The sequence below is a fragment of the Bombyx mandarina genome, chromosome 09, assembly GCF_030267445.1.
Source record: "Bombyx mandarina strain Sakado chromosome 09, ASM3026744v2".
Taxonomy (NCBI): Eukaryota; Metazoa; Arthropoda; class Insecta; order Lepidoptera; family Bombycidae; genus Bombyx; species Bombyx mandarina.
In genome coordinates this window covers 5,392,281-5,412,551 of record NC_143216.1, presented here as the reverse complement: position 1 = coordinate 5,412,551, position 20,271 = coordinate 5,392,281, and the positions used below count along the sequence as shown (strand labels likewise).

General features: G+C 36.2%; 1 protein-coding gene across 2 annotated transcripts in view; it reads right to left on the bottom strand.

Annotated features, from left to right (window-relative positions):
* The window catches only part of gukh (NHS actin remodeling regulator GUK-holder), a 92,063-nt gene that overhangs the window by 12,163 nt on the left and 59,629 nt on the right, over nt 1-20,271 (bottom strand). The gene's annotated exons all lie outside the window — the stretch shown is intronic.

Below are 20,271 nucleotides of genomic sequence, written 5' to 3'. Positions count from 1 at the left end.
TTACTCTGTTGAAAAGAATGACTACTCATACAAAAATACAATGAAATATATAACGAATGTATGTGCAGTGTGCTTAGTGCGAGTTTTTTAAGGTTCTCGATAGCGTAAACGTTAACATAAATTTGTATGCAGTTGGAACAGCGCCCCTAGCGGCAAACGTAGGCAAACCTTCCAACTCCATACAAATTTGAGTTAACGCTTACGCTATCGAGAACGTTAAATAAATCGCATTAAGCACACAGTACAGTTAATTTCATATTTGAAATTAGACCATATTTCTCAATATGGTGGCATTCACATTATGCTGTCTGTGGACTGTGGTAACTTCAGAACAGAACGTGGATCATGAGCCCGTGGACCAGTCTATACAAAATATTTATTTATTTTAATCTGCTTAAACTTCTCCAATTTATTTCAATCTGTAGTGAACGTAACATCAGTTTGTAAGGTTTTCATTTGTTTTATTCTCGTCCAATAAAAAAAAAATAAGCAAACATTGTAGATAAAAATCCGCAGTCATGATGGAGATAAATACAGACTCATTAGTCAAGAGCTCACCTCCCAGGCAATCGCCATTAGTTGCCAGGCTACGCCATTGCTCATTTTACTTTTGTACCTTAGAATATCAAGTCTCCTACTTTACATGACAGATAGTTAATAGAGCAAGTTTACCATAATATATTAAAATTAGTAATCGTTTGTATGGAATCATTCATTACATAGCTTGAAGGATTTGAATAAATGGGAAACCATTTCAGACAGACAATTTATCAGATTCACAATCTCTACTGCGACTGAGACAGAAATTTCCAAAAGTTCAATGAACCATCTAAAGTTTTTAGAAGCGTTTTTAAGTTGTCTAAATGATTCTTGATCCGTAATGCAAGAAATTTTATTTTTTATTTTTTATTGCCTTTGTAGGCAGACGGGCATACGGCCCACTTGATGGTGAGTGGTTACCGTCGCCCATGGACTTCAGCAATGCCAGGGGCAGAGCCAAGCCGCTGCCTACCGCTTAATACTCTCCACAAGCCAAGAAAGAAAGTAAACTTAATTAGAACGAAGATAAGACAATCAAAATCAAATTTCTGAAGTCGTGTTAAAAGAATCGTGACGTGATCAACCCTGATTTCTAATTATAGATTTAAGAAAATAATAGATGATATTAGTACAGTTGGATCAAGATGGATTGAGAGAGGACAAAAAAGCCGTCGTGCACAATGAATGGATTGAACAAAATACGATCAACGGAGAAATGCGTGTTACATTTGCAGCAGTTGTTTATTTTAATTTATTTCATAGACGGGTGAACGACCTCATAAGACACCTGGTTTGAAGTGGTCACCTGTGTGCTTAGTGCGAGTTTTTTAACGTTCTCGCTAGCGTAAAAGTAACTCAAATTTGTATGCAGTTGAAACAGCGCCTCTAGCGGAAAAAGTAGGCAAACGTTCCAACTCCATACAAATTTGATTAAACTTTTACGTTATCGAGAACCGGCCTGAGAAATGAGGTCTAAATTTCAATTGTATAACGACCATCTGACCCTTCAACCGAGAAACTATGATTTCTTGACAGAAGCCTAATTCGCCAAAAGTCATATGCGTCAAAAGTCACGCCGACTACAATTACCTGGAATAGGCAAAGGCAATATTCTAAAGTAAATATTTCATAAGTAAAAGTAATTATTAATCTCCTCTCTGTATCTGAATGATACTTTTGAAAATTTTCTCACGTGTCATCAGAAGCGATAGAAAAAGAATGTGGCAGTGTTTAGTGACGGCAGTGTTTAGTGATCTGTTAAATACCAGGAGGACGTTGGCTCATCTGTCTAGCAACCCTCACTAAAAAGACATTTCTGAGCTACCTATAAATATAGGTTTTTCCCAATTTTACATTGTTGCTTTTATCAGAATAAAAAAACAATAAAATTTATCTCTAAATACATTCACACGTATTGCATAACTGGAAATGGCACGTTTAGTTGAAGTATTGTGGTACATTTCACATTATCTGTGTAATTGAAGACATAAATTTCGAAGCGGACCAGACGGCCGAGTAGGTACATGTTGATATAAACCATTGGTCATTGTGGTCGACTCGAATGTCTGCATACGAATCGAAATAAGTCAATGTATACATTAGCATTTTCGATTTGAATCTAATGCAATTGCCATGCGAATCGAGCCACACGTAGATTCTTGGAAAACGCAACGTTTGGTTTGTGTTAATACTGTGCATAAATTTTTTGTTTTCCCTTTAAGCAATAATCTCAACATATATTATTACATAGTTTCCTCAATCCATGTTCATTGCTAAAGAAATTAATAACACTAGAGGTCCCGCGGTAGTCGAAATTCGACTTTAATCAATTGGAATTGTAAGTTTGTACACTATTATGATTGTATTTTATACTTCTATAATCACAAATTTCGCTAAGACTACACTATAAAAAATCTTAACAAAGGCAGACAATATTTAATCTATTCTCAATTTGACAACAGACGTCAAGAACAAAAGTTTGACAATAAATAATAGTATTCATGCGTGTGTGCGTCAAATACATGGTATGTAGTGTGTGTAATATTTTCTTTATTGATTTAATGTATCTTTTATGCATTATTTTAAAAAATATTAGCATTGTGCACTTCTTCTCTATATTCTCTATAAGTGTGGAAAATTTCATACTGCTCCGTCCGCGCAATTTTCGTAAAAAGGGATACAAAGTTTTTGCTTCACGTATTAATATGTAGATAAGTTATGTTATTGCAAGGAATATTGCAACGATCACGATCCTACCAATTTCTGTATTGAAACGATTATGCATTCTCGTATGAATTGCTGTGCTATTGCAATTGAGATTATAAACTTATAACCTCAAAGTGGGCTACGGCATTAACGCAGTACTGTTTATGGCCTGCTAGCATTGGGTGTACCGTGAGTTCGTAACTTTGTAAGTAACCTTAGCTAAAAATCATTAAGAGTCTTAGAGTGAATATAGTGTGTAGATTGATACAGCAAGTGAAAGTTTGTTTACTGTAGCTCACAATTCATCATAAAAGCGACAAAAGCGTTGCTATACGTCAGGGAAATGGCCTCAGGAAACTAGTTTCATACAAAATAGATAGTGAGATTGAATAGGATTGCAATAAGAAGTGCGCGAGGCATTGCAAGGTCCATTGTGAGGTGTATTGGCCTTGGATTGAAGCCCCGCGGGATAAACGCGCGTGCGGGGACTCGGTGGGTGGCTAGTTTCCTACCTGTCCTTATTTACTGTAACCTAAATACATTTCGAAAGTTTATTCATATGATGAACGAATATTCCGGTCTAACATTCATAAAAAGAAGACATAAAGAATGCTTACATGGAAATCATTACTTTCGATTTCGAGCCAATTTATTTTGTTGCTTATGATTGATGCTCATAGGTATTTCGAAGTAATTACATTACTTAAAAATGTTAACTATATCATAATGTACTATCAATTTAATTTTACTTTATTGAATTATAGTTCTTTTTTTATTCCTGTGCTTCGGTTAAGTCACGTTTACTTGTACTACAGTGTGCTTAGGGCTAGTTTTTTATCGTTCTCACTAGCATAAAAGTTAACTCGAATTTGTATGGAGTTGGAACAGCGCCCCTAGCGGCAAACATAGACAAACGCTCCGTATGCGAGTTAACTTTTACGCTATCGAGAACGATAAAAAACTCGCACTAAGCACACTTGACTTATTTATTTTTGGGATAACGAGTGACCTGGGTTGGCTTTAAATGGCGCAACGTAACGAAATAAAGTGTTTTTGAAACAAACATTTCTTGGATTAGCATTCAAAATTTTTAATGAGAATTAATTATGCACTGGCCGTTAGGCGAATTCATGGACAAATTTAGTCTCGTAACAATACAGTTGTAGCGGTTCCACTTATTCAAAATGAACTTTAGTGTTTACCATTCTTAGAGTTGTGTTTTAAACAGCAGGGTTGTTTTTTCTGGAATCGTCGGAGATGATCTTAAAATATTAGTTTTACCACATTTTTCGCTATCTACAAACAAACTGTCCAGTCATAGCGCACTTCTAGGGTTTTCCCCATGAACCATACAGCTTGCAATTAATTTCCTTACACAATGTTGCCTATAGGTTTGTCTTAGACTAGGTTTGAAAAGTCTTCGGCGATATACAGAAGAATGGTGTCCCTGTCATTCTTGAAGTGAATGAGCGACGTTATTTCAGATTAGATGAATCGGATGCGTCTGCCGAATAGGGCAATAAAGATCACAAATAACATTCTAATTTTCAACTAATACAAACATTTATTTCAACAGCGCCGCACCGACATATGTAAGTTTTTTTTTGTTTATTGCTTTGGTTGGTAGACGACCTCACGGCCCAGCTGGCGCTAAGTGCTTACTGGAGCCCATAGACATCTACAATGTAAATACCGCCACCCGCCTTCAGACATGAGTTTTAAGGTCTCAGTGTCAGTATAAGTTAGTATTTAGTATTAAGTAGTAGTAGTAGTTAGTGCTAAATTACAATGGCTGTCTCACCTTTCAAAATGAAACGCATTACTGCTTCACGCAAAAATAGACAGGGTGGTGGTACCTACCCGTGCGGACTCACAAGAGGTCCTACCAGCAATAATTACGTAAATCATAATTTTGCGAGTTTGCTTTTTACCACACGATGTTATTCTTTATTACCTTCATATTACCTTCATATATACAGATATACGTAATAATCACTTGAAAAGACAACGTAAAAGTTTACAACGAAGCCAAATATTACCCTTCTCGTATCAAATTACCATGATGGAATTTTAACAGAGTTTGGTATCACCGCAGGTACTGTCATTTCATATGAATTTCATTGTTGCCTTCCCGTGGTTAATATAAAACATAAATTGCTAAATACTGCGCTCCATCTTGTACTTTGATGCGACTATGCCAGAAATCGTTCCAAAAAGGCCAAAACTAGTGCCGGGTTTTTAAAACGAATAGCCAAAACGCTTAGGTTTTATTAGAACACAAACAAATAAACAAAGCCACAAGTATTTGTGAGTTAGACGTTAATATTTAGATATATTCACATTCTATTATTGGTCGAGTCATTCCGTAAGTCTCTAGTTATACTATTTTAGGAACGTCTAGTCTCAGAATCACCACAAGTGCATGTCGTCTCGACCAACTGCAATTAATTTATCGCAATAAAAATATTTTAGCAATTTAACATTCGATATTTTAACAAACAATATATCGATCGCAAAGCTAACAATGCACTTAGGTAATCATTTATTGTGGACTTCGTACCCGTCAGGTATTTGCGCAAGCATTTTACAAAGAATACCAAATGTAAATATTGTTTTCGATATTCCGACTCAGCGATAAATACTATGATGCAAATAAACAGATACATGCTCGCTTCTTTGGTTCTTTGGCGCAGAAAGAGGGTTCATGAATTACTGATGTCAGCAGTATTCTGTGGCGTTTCTTTTGCAAATAAGGGCATTGCATAATTTTATATTAAGCTGAAACTCCGTCGGTTAGTTTCCTCGAGGAAAAATATCCGTGTTGTGGGTTCAATTATGTCGCAGGAGCCCAGAGATCGGGCATAAATTAGCATATTTGTTGCTATGAAAAATTTACTTGTGCCAAAGATTCCTTATTATACATGTGTATCTATTTATTTTGAAATAGCATTAATAAACTTGCTATTGTATTTTTTTACTATCGCTGTTTACGTTGGGGTAGTGTTGCAAATGATAAAAAAAATTATTATTTTGGAGAATATATTATTCTAGGAAAATGTAAGCAGAGCTTTTCGTAAATCGAAGTTAATTCCGAAGGGTTCGTAATAAATTCCTCATAAATTTCTAGCATACCAAAGTGGACCGCATATTCTGGCACGTTATTATGAGGAAGGGTCGGCTTTTGTATGAATATGACTGGCCACATCAGAGTTATTACAACTACAAACGGGCAGGCCTTTTCGTTTTGCGATATCATTCTGGCTTGCTTTGCTGCAGGACCCTTCGTGAATGTTGATGATTTAGTAAGGCTGAATACATAAAACACGCAAAAACTTTAGATGGCTGTATCATTTTTAAACAACGAAGAGGATTAACTTGAAATGTTCAATAAGTACAAATTACAGGGAAGCAATAAATGCCGACACTTTTACCGTCGGCGCGGCGGCGTCGCCCTGACGATTTAGTACGACAGTTCGTTCAGATGCTATCGGCACGTTCGGACGCATTAAAACTGCTCCCAAATGTTCTCCAGATCTACAAATTGATCACCGCTTGCTCCTAAATCGATTGAAATTCAGTGTAATAAATTTAAAAGTCCCGTTACGGAGAATATTTGAAATACAATTGTAATGTCTTGACGATTTAGAACTGTAAGAAAAACTTAATATGTCAGTTTTTATTTTAAAATGTTTTTGAAAAGTTTTTTTTTTTTTTGGTCAGGAGGAAATCGCCGGACTTCCGCCCTCCACTGGGGATAGAGGGCGGAGCATGTCAGAGTCGAACTGACTAAAACCTCCTGTCGCTCAACAACCAACGTCCAAACCTCGCATGAGACAGAACTCATGAAGAGGCAAAGGGGGGAAAGTGAAGCGTTTAGTGCGGAGCACATCTCTCCCATCACCCTCCCCCTCGGGACGCCGGACCGGCGGTCCTCGGCGCCACGACTACCAGCCCTCACGGTCGGCAGGCTATCCAAAGCCCGCCTAGATGGCGCCGGTTAGAGTGAGCTATCCTACGGAATACCCCGCTGGACCAGAACCAGCGTGGGTCGAGGATAGCCGGCCTTCCATCACCCGAATGCTCTTGCGTAAAACGCGTGCAGAGCAGCTTGCACGTCGTCTTCTTAGGCCCCCCTCGTCGGTCCCCAGACCGACATGTGAGAGGGGACCCGAAACATTTAGAGGGCCAGGGCTTGGGCGAGATCCGCCTCCCTGGCCCCCGCTCGACGGCGGCGGGATTGTGCGTCTCTCACGCGCCCCGCCGCCTCCTTCTGCGAGATGGTACACTCGCAGAAGTCGAGCATCGCCTTCCACGACTCGTCGTCGCCGAGCATCGATGCCACAACACTCGGCAACGACAAGTCGTTTCCTACTTTTGCGACGAGGACACGGCGCCACCCCTCCCATGCGGGGCAGGCGACGAGCGTATGCTCTGCCGTGTCCAAGTCGCAATCACAATGGTGGCACTCTGCCGTCGGCTCGGCTCTGATCCGGTGCAGGAACTCAGCGAAGATTTTGAAAAGATTAAAACATTTATATTTCAATCAGTTCGATTGTATGATAGATCAGGGAAAAAATGCATTTTGAAGTATCTTTATGTTGCTTCAGCTTATAATTCCTATTTGCACTTCGAATCTCGGATTCATACTTATTTAAACTATAAATAGCTTTATTTCATTTTGTTTAAGCTTTGTGAAAACAGTATTTTAATTTAGTAATATATGGAGTAAGAGTCCATGCACAGTTGTTTACATGTCCGTACGTGGAAGCCCACGTGGTGTTAGTGGGATGAAAGTATGAATGTTAAAACAATATTTACAGTCAGAGCACGTACAATTAGGCTCACCCCGATGCACAAGTTAAAGTCATCGGGCGAGGCATCGTCACGGGAATTTTTCGTGATACGGTCATCGGTGTGCAATGGCTTTGAAAATGTCAATGTTGTGTTTTTATGTACTTCAATGATAGCAGGAACCACCGAAAAATGTGTGTCACTGACGCAGAAGGATGAATAGGTTATTTCTGATCTTATTTGAATATCTTCTCTCAAAATAGTATTTAAATAACTGACATGTGTTGATACTTTAAGCACTATAAAAGTTTTTTTTTTATCATACCTAAGCTGAGAGCCTTGAGAGGCTATTTCAGCGTAACCTTAACTAGTAGGTGGGCTCACGGGGCTCAAACCTGACGACGTTGCTAACACGAACCCTAGCAAGAGCCGTGCTTCGCAGAATCTGTCACCGGATCGGAAACGCGACCCACTGAGAGGATCCGAAACGAAGTGATATAAACGTGGTTTAGGACAATGTTATGATAATTTTGATTATTGAATAGACGAGTGAAAGTGAGTTACATTTGGCGTTGTATCGCTTTTCCAGCCGACCTGGTAGTGGCCCATTCTGGAATACCAGCGGCATTCTCTAGACTCTAGACGGTCTGACGGCCCCCCCACCGACATGTCCGACGTAGACTCGTTTACTACGACTACGTCTGTCGTCCCAAAAAATACATTAGCGCGTAGTTTTATTGCCCTCGTAAATAGACAATCGTGCAGTTCAACTGATGATGAGTAGTTACTGTCACTCATAGACGTCAGCAATAGTACTAGTACAGTCTAGCCGCTGCCCAAAATGTAAGCATCTCCGTCATTTCACATGTAAGCTTTTTTTTTTTCTTTCCTACCTATGCTGATAGCCTTGAAAGGCTATTTCAGCTTCGCCCTAACGTGTGTAGGTGAGCTCACGGGGCTCAAATCAGAGTGTTGCTAACACCCTAGCAAGAGCAGTGCTTCACAGAATCTACCACCGGATCGGAAACGCGACCCACTGAGGGCTCATGTAAGCAAAATAATCACTGAGTTTTAACTGTCGGATGCGAAGTGCGAGAGCTATTTATTGTCCGGTGCGTGCTGCGGCCGTGTGTTCATTTAAAGGATTTATTGTGCAGTAGTACAAGTGCTCCGGCGGCCTTCAATCGGCGCATTACCCCGCCTTAGATTGCGTACTGCTCGCGTCTATTATGTTTTTAAGACAAGGAACTTTTTGTTCTTGTTTTTTTTTTTTTTGAATTAATTATGAGGGTACAGCGATGAATGAACGCTGCGCCACAATTTATTGAACAGTTGTATACGCTTAAAGTGATCATTAACGAGTCGTATTTGATTTTATTTGATTGAGATGACATAATCATTGATATAGTTCCAATATATATTTTTCAGATATAAGCATTAATTAAATTTATTAAAAAAAAGAGTAATAACTATGAATAATTATTCTCGAAAATACACGTTTAATGAGTTTTCTTTATTGCTTAGATGGGTGGACGACCTCACAGCCCACTTGGTGTTAAGTGGTTACTGGAGCCCATAGACATCTACAAAGTAAATGCGCCACCCATAATTCAAGTAGTCGTTACGTGTTGTTCGTCTTTTATAAGAAAAGGTCTTTATTTTAATAAAATAATCTATATTGAGTTCTTATGGAAATAAATCGTTCAGATGGAACTTAATAGGAAATAGTAGTAAGATTATTGTTCTATTAAATTTTCTTTCTCCCCCTTTATAATAATAATTTTGCTGTGTTCCCCTCCTATTTCACAGACGCCATATTGAAATAATATAGTGAAGATATGTACAAATAATTTGTTCAGTCATCAAGCCGTTTAAGCTGCGGAGCATACCAAAGTGATATGTGTCCATTCAGACATATTTGTATAAATACTCAAAAAACATTCCGCCCCTGGGACAATTAAGGAAGTCATCGTAATAGTTTTTACTACCATGTTTATTTTACATTGGCTTATTTTTACGTTGGAATCAAGTTTCGTGATCAAATTACTGAAACGGCTGAAATACATTTCAGTGTTCTGAACGAACTTTATGATGGAGTGTTAAACTAATTGTTTGCTAAATACCTACGACTTTTGTTTGCAAATTTAATTTAAAGTTTTTATTATGTTAACTGACATCTATCTTACGAAGAAGAAATCAAGTGGTGTTTCGTGTTTTAATCCAAAAAAAAGACACATTTTTTACAGATGCCTGTGCATACATCTTTGTAAAAGATTGACCAGCAAAATTTTATTTTAAAAACAAAGCTATTTATTACATTTAAATAGTTATTTTCGTAGATGTGCTCACTGAGTATTTCACTTATTTCCTAAAAGAAGTGTATATAGAGGAGGTATCAATCAAAGGAGGGAATAATAATTTTAAGTATACATACATATGTGCAAATTCTGAACGATAATGTCAGGACTATAGGCCTCGGTCAAAGATTCTTTTGAGCTAACTACAACAAAAATTTAATAATAACGGACCTATAGTAATATTAGAAAACATATGAACTTGCGAAGCAATGGCTGTTTTAAAGCATTTAACCTGCAAAATTCGGATGAAAATAGATCATAAAATGCATACGCTGCCGTAAATGAGCCACTAAAAATGAGAAGCAGGAAAATTGCCAACGCCGAGAGTATTCCTGAGGAGGGTCGTTTTAAATCAAATGTTATGAACATTGTTTGAAAAAGATACGAGTATTGAAAAATTTGAGAGAATAACGGTTAAGTGCTTCATTTTGTTTACCTTAAAAGTAGAACTTTTTTAATTTGTATAGCCGGGTGGACGATCTCACGGCCCACTCGGTTTTAATCAGCTAATTGGTTACAGAGCCCATAGACATCACTAACTCATCTTGAGGCATGAGGTCTAAATCACAATGTTTAGTTAAAGGGCTTTAAAACGGAATGCATTACTGCTTTTTGACCGAAATGGGCGGGGTAATCGTACCCGCTTGTATCGGAAGCCCTATCACCAGTAAGCTTAACAGAAAATATATACATTAATATGTATATAAATGCCACGACCGGAACTTATGACAGGATTTGGGGGAGGCCTATGCGAAAGCAAAACAATCTTAGGCGATGTCAAATGCAAAGAAAAAATAAATTAAATTAATACTACATATGTACCTAAACATGAACTAAGGTTGTTAATAAAGGCTTCTTTATCTTTATCTTTATATAAATCGACAACAAAGAAATTTTTTCAGACGAAAACAATAATATTCCTTTCAATGTCTAAGTTCACTGCCCGACTGGAAGCCATAGTCATTAGCTACTTTTAAGAACCGTTCAAAGTTTTCGCTAATAAAAACGGTATAAAGAAAATTACAGGAATTGAATGCCGTTGTAACTATACTGAGACCTTAGAACTTATATCTCAAGGTGGGTGGCGCATTTACGTTGTAGATGTCTATGGGCTCCAGTAACCACTTAACACCAGGTGGGCTGTGAGATCGTCCACCCACCTAAGCAATATAAAAAAAATATAAAAAATCCCTTTTAATATTTTTGTTGAAGCTAGGAACTCTAGCTGGAGCTGGAGCTAGAACGAAATTTGCTAAAAACAGGATCGGTTAACTGAACTTTCAGTAGCTACTACTGTTACACCTTAGTATTGTTCTCTGGGATACCGTTAGCATTGTGTCCTTTGTTGCAAAGTGTACGTCACCGCAGACGTATACAACATACATGTTTTACAACGGCCATAAATGACGATTTACGAGCATTCTGCGGATATATACATTGCATTGTTTATCCCGCATCATACAAGATAGATTGATGCAGTAAATTGAGAAACTTCAACAACAAATCATATTTTTACGTTACTGTATGTGGAAAGTTTTGCGAGTGACGAATAACCCGTGACAAATGACATTGTTCTGTTCTCTGTGTTTTCATCTTTACTAGAGGTCCCGCAGTAGTCGAAATTCGACTGTAATTAATTGGAATTGTAAGTTTGTACACTATTATGATTGTATTTTATACTTCTATAATCACAAATTTCGCCAAGACTACACTATAAAAAATATTAACAAAGACAAACAGTATTTAATCTATTCTCAATTTGACAACAGACGTCAAGAACAAAAGTTTGACAATAAATAGTATGAATGCGTGTGTGCGTCAAATACATGGTATGTAGTGTGTGTAATGTTTTCTTTATCGATTTAATGTATCTTTTATGCATTATTTTAAAAAAAAATTCATTGTGCACTTCTTCTCTATATTCTCTATAAGTGTGGAAAATTTCATGCTCCTCCGTCCGCGCAATTTTCTTAAAAAGGGATACAAAGTTTTTGCTTCACGTATTAATATATTCATCTTTATAAAACAAACCGTAAAGTATCATAGTTGCGTGTATAATTCGTTTTTGAATTGGTTTACCGTGGGCGTGTAATGGAAATTTGGATTTGTGCAACACAGGAAGATGGCAATGACCGCGCGTAATTTGATTCGCTGTGGTATCCGCAGCCGTGGATAAAATTGATTTCCACATAAATGTATGTATGTATTCACAATGCATTTCGTATAACCAAGCGAAATGGACATAACTAGAGGCCAGTGTACATAATGTCCCGTTGTGTTTGTCGAAATGCATCACCCGTGAAATTATTCTTTTTACTCACTTCCTTGCATTGTTTTTGCAATTTACAGAGGATGCCACGAAATTAGGGCTGGACACGTTACACAAATTCATTTATAAGTCTTGGACATGATTTCCTCAAATGTAACAAAATTGAGTCTTAATTTGTATTTTAATAACAGACCTTAATTCTTGCGCCGTAAGCAATAAATTTGATAACGATATAAAGCGCGTTACGACAACGAATAAGGTAATGAATTATAATTATGCCGGGAGGTTCAGCCCGTGCTCTCTAATGACTATGGCACGACATTAGCCAAATACAAATTGCGAAGAAATGCGTAAACAGGTATTATAAAGGAACGCCCTATTTTAACACTGTAAATTGGAGTTATAAATGCCCTTTTGTTATTTCTGTGAAGCAGGGGAAAGTGAGATAGCACGTGACATTAGGATAGATTCATTAAAACAATATGTTCATGAAAAAAATATGTGTTACAATGCACGTGTAAACTATACAACTTACAATCCGTTTTTAAACTCGGATCAGTGTGTACGAAATTCTAAATTTTAATAACATACTAATCGTTATTTGAAATGTCCACTTAATTGGCTCCGACTACAGCCAGCTAAAAATGCTTAAATTTGTTTAAAGTTTATAAATTTTTGCCGTGTTTGATGCGTTTTTCTATACACACACATAATATCATATTGGCAATATCGCATTTCATGTAGGTACATATTATGTTACACGGTGTCTCTTAACACTCCGCATGTGATTTGGTATTATCTAATATACATATAAATCTAATATACCGAATTTTGCTGTCGGATATGACGTGTTTTTTGCCAAACTACATCAATATTATATTGGTTTACAGAATTCAGACAACGAAATTGGTTTACATATACAGGTGGCGTAGGTAAGTATCAAAAAATATTTTGTTCTATCCAGGCAAACGTATTTACGGCCCAGAATGAGATGAGCACCTCTATCTACCTTGAGACATGAGGTCGAAACCTCAAACAAGGAATTGCTTGGGAACAGAAATAGGATAGTATACCCTACTTACGTGCTTATAATACCTTCTGAATATCACCAGTAAAAAACCTCAAGACATTCTCATGGTGAGTGGTGGCATTCACGTTTTGATATCTATGAACTTTGGTAGCAAGTTAATTATAGCTAGGCCGTGAGCTTAAAGAAATAAAAAAATCAAAGAAACTTATATTACAAAAACGTATGAAAATTAATAAGTGGTGATTGATTGAATTTAAATATTTTTGGATCGCAATAAAATAAAAGGTTTTATTAATTAAAATTTTTTGTGTACAATTTGTAATAAGATTTACTCCTTTAAAAAATGTTTATAATTTATTTAGAAAAACAACCTCAAGTATCAGATCAAATGAGTAAAACTAAGACTAGAAGTATTTAAGCAAGATCAAGGTTAATACTAAGATTATCCTGGCCTTGGCAAGACTAAGCTTCTTCTTGCTATGCTCATCACTAATTTAAACCTTCAAATTCGAATTAGTGAGAACGATTGTATAATCCCAATACAAGCCGATACCAGGACGACACAAAATTATACGTACCTGTTAAATCTACCTTATTCAATAGAAAATAGAAACTGTTTTATCAAAATGTTTATGAGCTAAAAGCTTGGGCAGACTACAATACGCCGCGTAATATCGAATGACGTGTCCTTATTTCAGTACGGTGTATTCACGTCGGCATGGGAAGCTTGCAATGAAATCGACGTGTATAGAATATTGAAAATGCTTTCATTATTTAGCATTGGTCATTCATATCAGCACACATCACTATTGATAGGTTCTTAAGATAAATATGGTTTATGAAAAAGTATAATATTAGTAAGATGTGGATATCCCTATAATTGTTTTTTTTTATAGCTTAGATGAATGAAAGAGCTCACTGCCCACTTGGTGTTGAGTGGTTACCAGAGTCTATAGAAATCTACAACATAAACACCGCCACATACCTTGAGATAATAGGTCAAAGGTCTCAGTGTTTACAGTAGGTACAGTGAAATTTTCAGTGATTTTTTTTATCTTTATCTAAACTAGCCAGTTTGTCGAATGGCGTAAGTACGGATAGCGCTTCCAATTTCACAGATTTCGATTACGAGACAATCATGCGTGTGAATTAAAATGTAGGATCATCTTTATTTGACGTTGACAGTTCGATCTCAAGTTTCACGCCGATATTTCCGTTGGGATATATGAGTTCTAGAAATCGCATGACACATAAACTCGTCTATTTACGCTAATTAAAAACAAACAAATATCTTATGTCTTAAGAATTCGTGCCCTCATAAAAATTAAAGCTTTATAATGAAAGTAACGACTTAAGAGAGCTATTAGGGACCTGTCAAGACGTCTATCTCATTCATTTCGGTTTTCGAATTCACCTCGGTCTTGTAATAGCTTTAAGACGGTCAGCATCAAAGCATTTTTAAATGTATAGGCATCAATTAACGTTTGTTCTTAGTGTCTGTACGTCCGGTGGGAGCTATACTGTAGCCGGTCCAGTGCGGCGTTACGTGCTAGCATCTCAGGTGTGCCGGCTACCGTGTCAATAACCTTTCTCTAGGAAGTCTAAACCACGAATTAACAGGCTACATTCTACGCCGTATTTTACTTACTGCCTTTCAACTTGGGTGAGATATGGTTCAATAGTTCAAAAAATTCTATAGGTGGGTATGTAAAAAAAAAACAAGTTAAAATCTATATATATACATATATATATAAAAGGATTGCTGTTCGTTAGTCTCACTAAAACTCGAGAACGGCTGAACCGATTTGGCTAATTTTGGTCTAGAATTATTTGTGAAAGTCCAGAGAAGGTTTAAAATATGAAAATGCTCGGAATTAAATAAAAATAACAATTTTGTTTTTCCTTTGATGTGTCCCCCGTCGCACGGATTCCTTTTGTTTGCTTTAAGTTTATTTTGTACAAAAGTTTAGGTATTTTATTTATCGATTGAGGCACTACGAAGTCTGCCGGCTCAGCTAGTAGCTGATAGAAATATTTTAATAACAAACAAATTATATATTACTTTTTGTTATTTGTTACTCAAGTGTTTGTTATTATTAAGGCCTAAATTGTCTTGAAGGGATACATCTCTCGTGTGGCATTTGCCTCCCGGGATTCGCCTCGAGGACCGATAAATTTATACAACAGAAACATAAATCATGTTTCACATGATACAAGCTTAATCGGGAACTGAATATAAAGCAAAGTGGCCGGATATGTCTTCAGAATAACGAAGATCGATATTTATTATATGACCGACGAGTTTCATATATGTTTACGGTTCTATGAACTATTTATCTATACCATTGATTCTAAATCAGAAACTAGGTGGTCAAGTTATTTTCAAGACAGGTATAAAAAAAAATCTTAAGACTTAAAAAAAATCTTAAGGAGAAAAAAAAATCTGTTTAAAAAAATCTTAAGACGCTTTTTTTTTCTCCTACCTATGCTGATAGCCTTGAGAGGCTATTTAGACGCTTAATACTTATCTCAAAGTTTTATATCGATATTTGCATTTAATAAAAAGTTGTTATAGTTGTAAAAAGCGACGCGCGTTTACAGTAATAATCAAAAGATGGCGTTATTAGTTTTCTGAATCACTCTACAGTTATATTACATTATTTAATGTAAAAATACATCTCTAAGATCTTTCAACTAAAATTCGTAGGAAAACGCACACACAGCCCGTATTAAATAATTATCATTCGAATCGGGTTTGGCCATTACTCTAGTTTACACGGAACTGAAGAACTTGTGAATGAACATGAACCAACAAAAATACATATATTCGTAAGGCTTGAGTATTCGGATATTCTGCACTTAGAGAGAATATTTATTTATGTATTTGAATTGGCATTGCGCAAAGTGATCGTACCGTGAAATCATTTGTGGTTTTAATTATGTATTTACGAACCTAAACTTAAAATACCTAAACTTTTGTATAAAATAAACTTAAACAAAAGTAGTCCGTCCGACGGGAGACACATCAAAGGAAAAACAAAATTGTTATTTTTATTTAATTTCGAGCATATTCATATTCATCTACCTTTTAAACCTTCTTTGGACTTCCACAAACAATTCAAGACCAAAATTAGCCAAATCGGACCAGCCGTTCTCGAGTTTTAGCGAGACTAACGAACAGCAATTCATTTTCTATACTAATATTATAAAGAGGAAAGATTTGTTTGTTTGTTTGTTTCGAATAGGCTCCGAAACTACTGGACCGATTTGAAAAATTCTTTTTCCATTAGAAGCCGACATTGTTCCTGATGAACATAGGCTACTTTTTTTAATTTTTTTTTTTTTTGTTTCATGTGTGTTTTTATGTTTCCGAAGCGAAGCGAGGGCGGGTCGTTAGTTATATATAAAGATAGATAGATAGATAAAATTTTGCTTCGGAATCGAATATGTGTTTTTATAAACTGCTTATTTTGTTGAGATAAACGAGGCAACGACAAACGAAATCCGAGTCTTTATGACCTTAAAAAAAATTATTACGAAATTTTTACATAGTTCTTTACAACGAAATTATTAGGTAAATAATTTACAGGTCAAAGGTAGGTCGACAATCGCAACTTCACATTGCATTAGCGGTATCAGTTGTTTAAACAGTGCACTAAGTTTTACGCTGCGAGTGCTTTGAAGCACCGATAGCGGACTTTGTTTGACGCGGGGCCAAACAATGAGCCGCCCGTGTACTCAACACCTCAGCTCTTTAACGTTTTTTAACACCGTGTACCTGGCTCAAATGTTTGTATTTTGAAGCAAATTGTGAAATGTTCTTATCTCGTATTTATTTTTCGAAGAAAGCTTGACCGATTCTGGAAAAATCGTTTGTTTTCTGTAGGTACGTTAGGTTTAAACGCGCTGTTGTTTATAGAGGATTATGTGGTTCGCTTATTGACTCACTCAAGTAGGTTATTTTTTTTTTATTGCTTAGATGGATGGACGAGCTCACAGCCCACCTATTGTTAAGTGGTTACTGGAGCCCATGGACATCTACAACGTAAATGCGCCACCCACCTTGAGATATAAGTTCTAAGTTCTCAGTATACTTATAACGGCTACCTCACCCTTCAAACCGAAACGCATTACTGCTTCACGGTAGAAATAGGCAGGGTGGTGGTACCCACCCGCGCGGACTCACAAGAGGTCCTACCACCAGTAAGTACTATAGATAAACAAACATTTTTCATTTGCATAATATATATTATGATAACATACTATTTGCGAAACCGGGGCAATTCGGTAGGCAGCGGCTTGGCTCTGCCCCTGGCATTGCTGAAGTCCATGGGCGACGGTAACCACTCACCATCAGGTGGGCCGTATGCTCGTCTGGGTACAAGGGTAATTAAAAAAAGATGTATTTGCGATATTTTTTTATTTATTTTATTTCTCTTGTTTTGTTTTATTTTTCTTTATTAACTCATCATAGTGCAATAAAAGCAAGATTTGACTTTTATCTTAGTACAGTTTATGTTTGTCTAAGCGTTTCGATTAAAGTTTGATCATTAAACTTGTCGTAAGTCAGATTTAAAACATCAGAGTACAACGGTATTAACTCTTTAGCGTAAACCACAAGAAAAATGTTTGATCGGCATCTATTGACCTGATCACGTCAGAAAGTTTACATTGAGGGCTAATTAAGAAGGTTTTCCGGTTAAAAATAAACGTAAGACGTGTGAGTTTGGATATTTTATTAGTGATCGTTAGAACTTAAATTTATTACGTGTTCGATTTTCACTGGAAAAATTGCGTAAGTGATTCAAACGCAACCTTTGTTTAAAATTGGTTGTTATGATTTACGTTATACTCAGAATGCGAAGTGCTTCAAGATAAATGTTCTGTTAAAGATATAGAGTACTTACGAGTACATGTTATCTCGGTAAATAGATATTTGATGTATACACTGAGGAACGTCACAGTTATAATAAGCCTCTAAAAATATACTATACAGAAATGAGGAGTTCAATATGCAAATTAGTTTTGCATGTAAAATTCATAGGATCTTCAGATTATAGCATAAGATGAAATTTCTATAACAAGCGCCCGAGAACGGTATTACTATGGTGATGCGGCATCTTGTGAGTCTGCACGGGTAGGTATCACCATCCTGCCAGCTTCTGCCGTGAAGTAATAATTTATTTCAGTTTAAAGTTAAAGACGTTTACGTTGTTGATGTCTATGGGCTCTGGTGACCACTTAACATCGGGTGGGCCGTGAGTTCGTCCAATAGCATTCTAAGCAATTAATAAAAAGTTCAGTTGTAGTCCGTGAACAACAGCGACCGCTCATCATTTGTTTTTGTCTACCTTCGAATGAAATAAAAAAGACACTTCGAATTGCAAGAATTGTGTAATAGGTAATCTATATATTAATACGTGAAGCAAAAACTTTTTATCCCTTTTTACGAAAATTGCGCGGACGGAGGCGTATGAAATTTTCCACACTTAGAGAGAATATAGAGAAGAAGTGCACAATGCTAATATTTTATTAAAATAATGCATAACAAATACATTAAATCAATAAAGAAAGCATTACACACACTACATACCATGTATTTGACGCACACACGCATGCATACTATTTATTGTCAAACTTTTGTTTTTGTTCTTGATGTTTGGGGTCAAATTGGGAATAGATTAAATATTGTTTGTCTTTATATTAATATTTTTTTTATAGAGTGGCCTTGGCGAAATTTGTTATTATAGAAGTATAAAATACAATCATAATAGTGTACAAACTTACAATTCTAATTAATTATAGTCGAATTTCGACTACTGCGGGACCACTAGTATTATGTTAACCGTAAAATTATTGTTGCAACGTACCTACATTCATTCAGCAAAATACAATCAAGGCTGTTAACCCATTTGTGTTACGGTCTGATAGGTACTCTGTTTGCTGATGTTTCATTATCTAATAGTATTCACGTTACAATTAATTCCCTCTGTATATAATTCACGAAGGTTAATTCATATAACGGGTTTTACAATTCTAATACTTACTCTACGTTACGCGGCATGCAGTTTTATTAATTTCCGTATGATTGTTTATCGTTAATAAATACATATTTGTAATGTGATTTAAATTTGTACACTAATGTCATGAAACAGACGAATGGGTAAATTCTAGTAATTTAATAGAGTTTGTGATAGTATTAATTGAGGCCGTCAGTGCAAAAGTAGCCTAAGCTTAGCATAGTTAGTATGGAGGCAATTAGGTTTGAATTTTCATGAATTTGAATTTGAGTAGGCAAAAAAGCAAAAATAATGTTTACAAAGCTATTTGTTATCTATGGTTGAAACTTATAGATAGGTTTTGCATCAAAATTTATTATATTTTAAATGAATTCCAATATACGTCATATAAGCTTGAATATAAAAAAAATGTGGGTTAGGCCACTTTTGCGTTGATGGCCTCAATTTTCTTATTGATAAGTTTTATTAATATCATTAAAAAGAAAAACAAAAAAAAAGTTGCGATTGCACAGAATTGTATATGTCGACCGGTTTTTCATCTAATCGAGCACATCAAACAATTTCTTTCATAGTTCATTGAATGGTCTCACAATGCGATGGTCTTCGTAGTGGATGGCATTCGATCGACCCATTTCGTCTACGGTCGTATATCTCGGTTGTCAGCTCGCTAGTTATGGTCGATTTACCGACACGAATTCCGTTTCGGCTTTTCTATCACATTCCTATTTGATACCGCCGATGACATTTCATCTCGGTCTTCTGATTTTACTCGGCCATAGAGAGAGGAAAACTTTAGAGGTTCTCGATTAGAATTATTCAGATACTTAACGAAAGTTCGAATTCCAAAAAAACATTACACTTCTTATCAAATGAACAACAGTAGTTGCATTTTAATACACAAGAATATTAGAATAATGTTATATAAAAATGAGTTGCTTTTCGTTAGTCTCGCTAAAACTCGAGAACGGCTGGACCGATTTGGCTAATTTTGGTCTTGAATTATTTGTGGAAGTCCAGAGAAGGTTTAAAAGGTAGATAAATATGAAAATGTTCGGAATT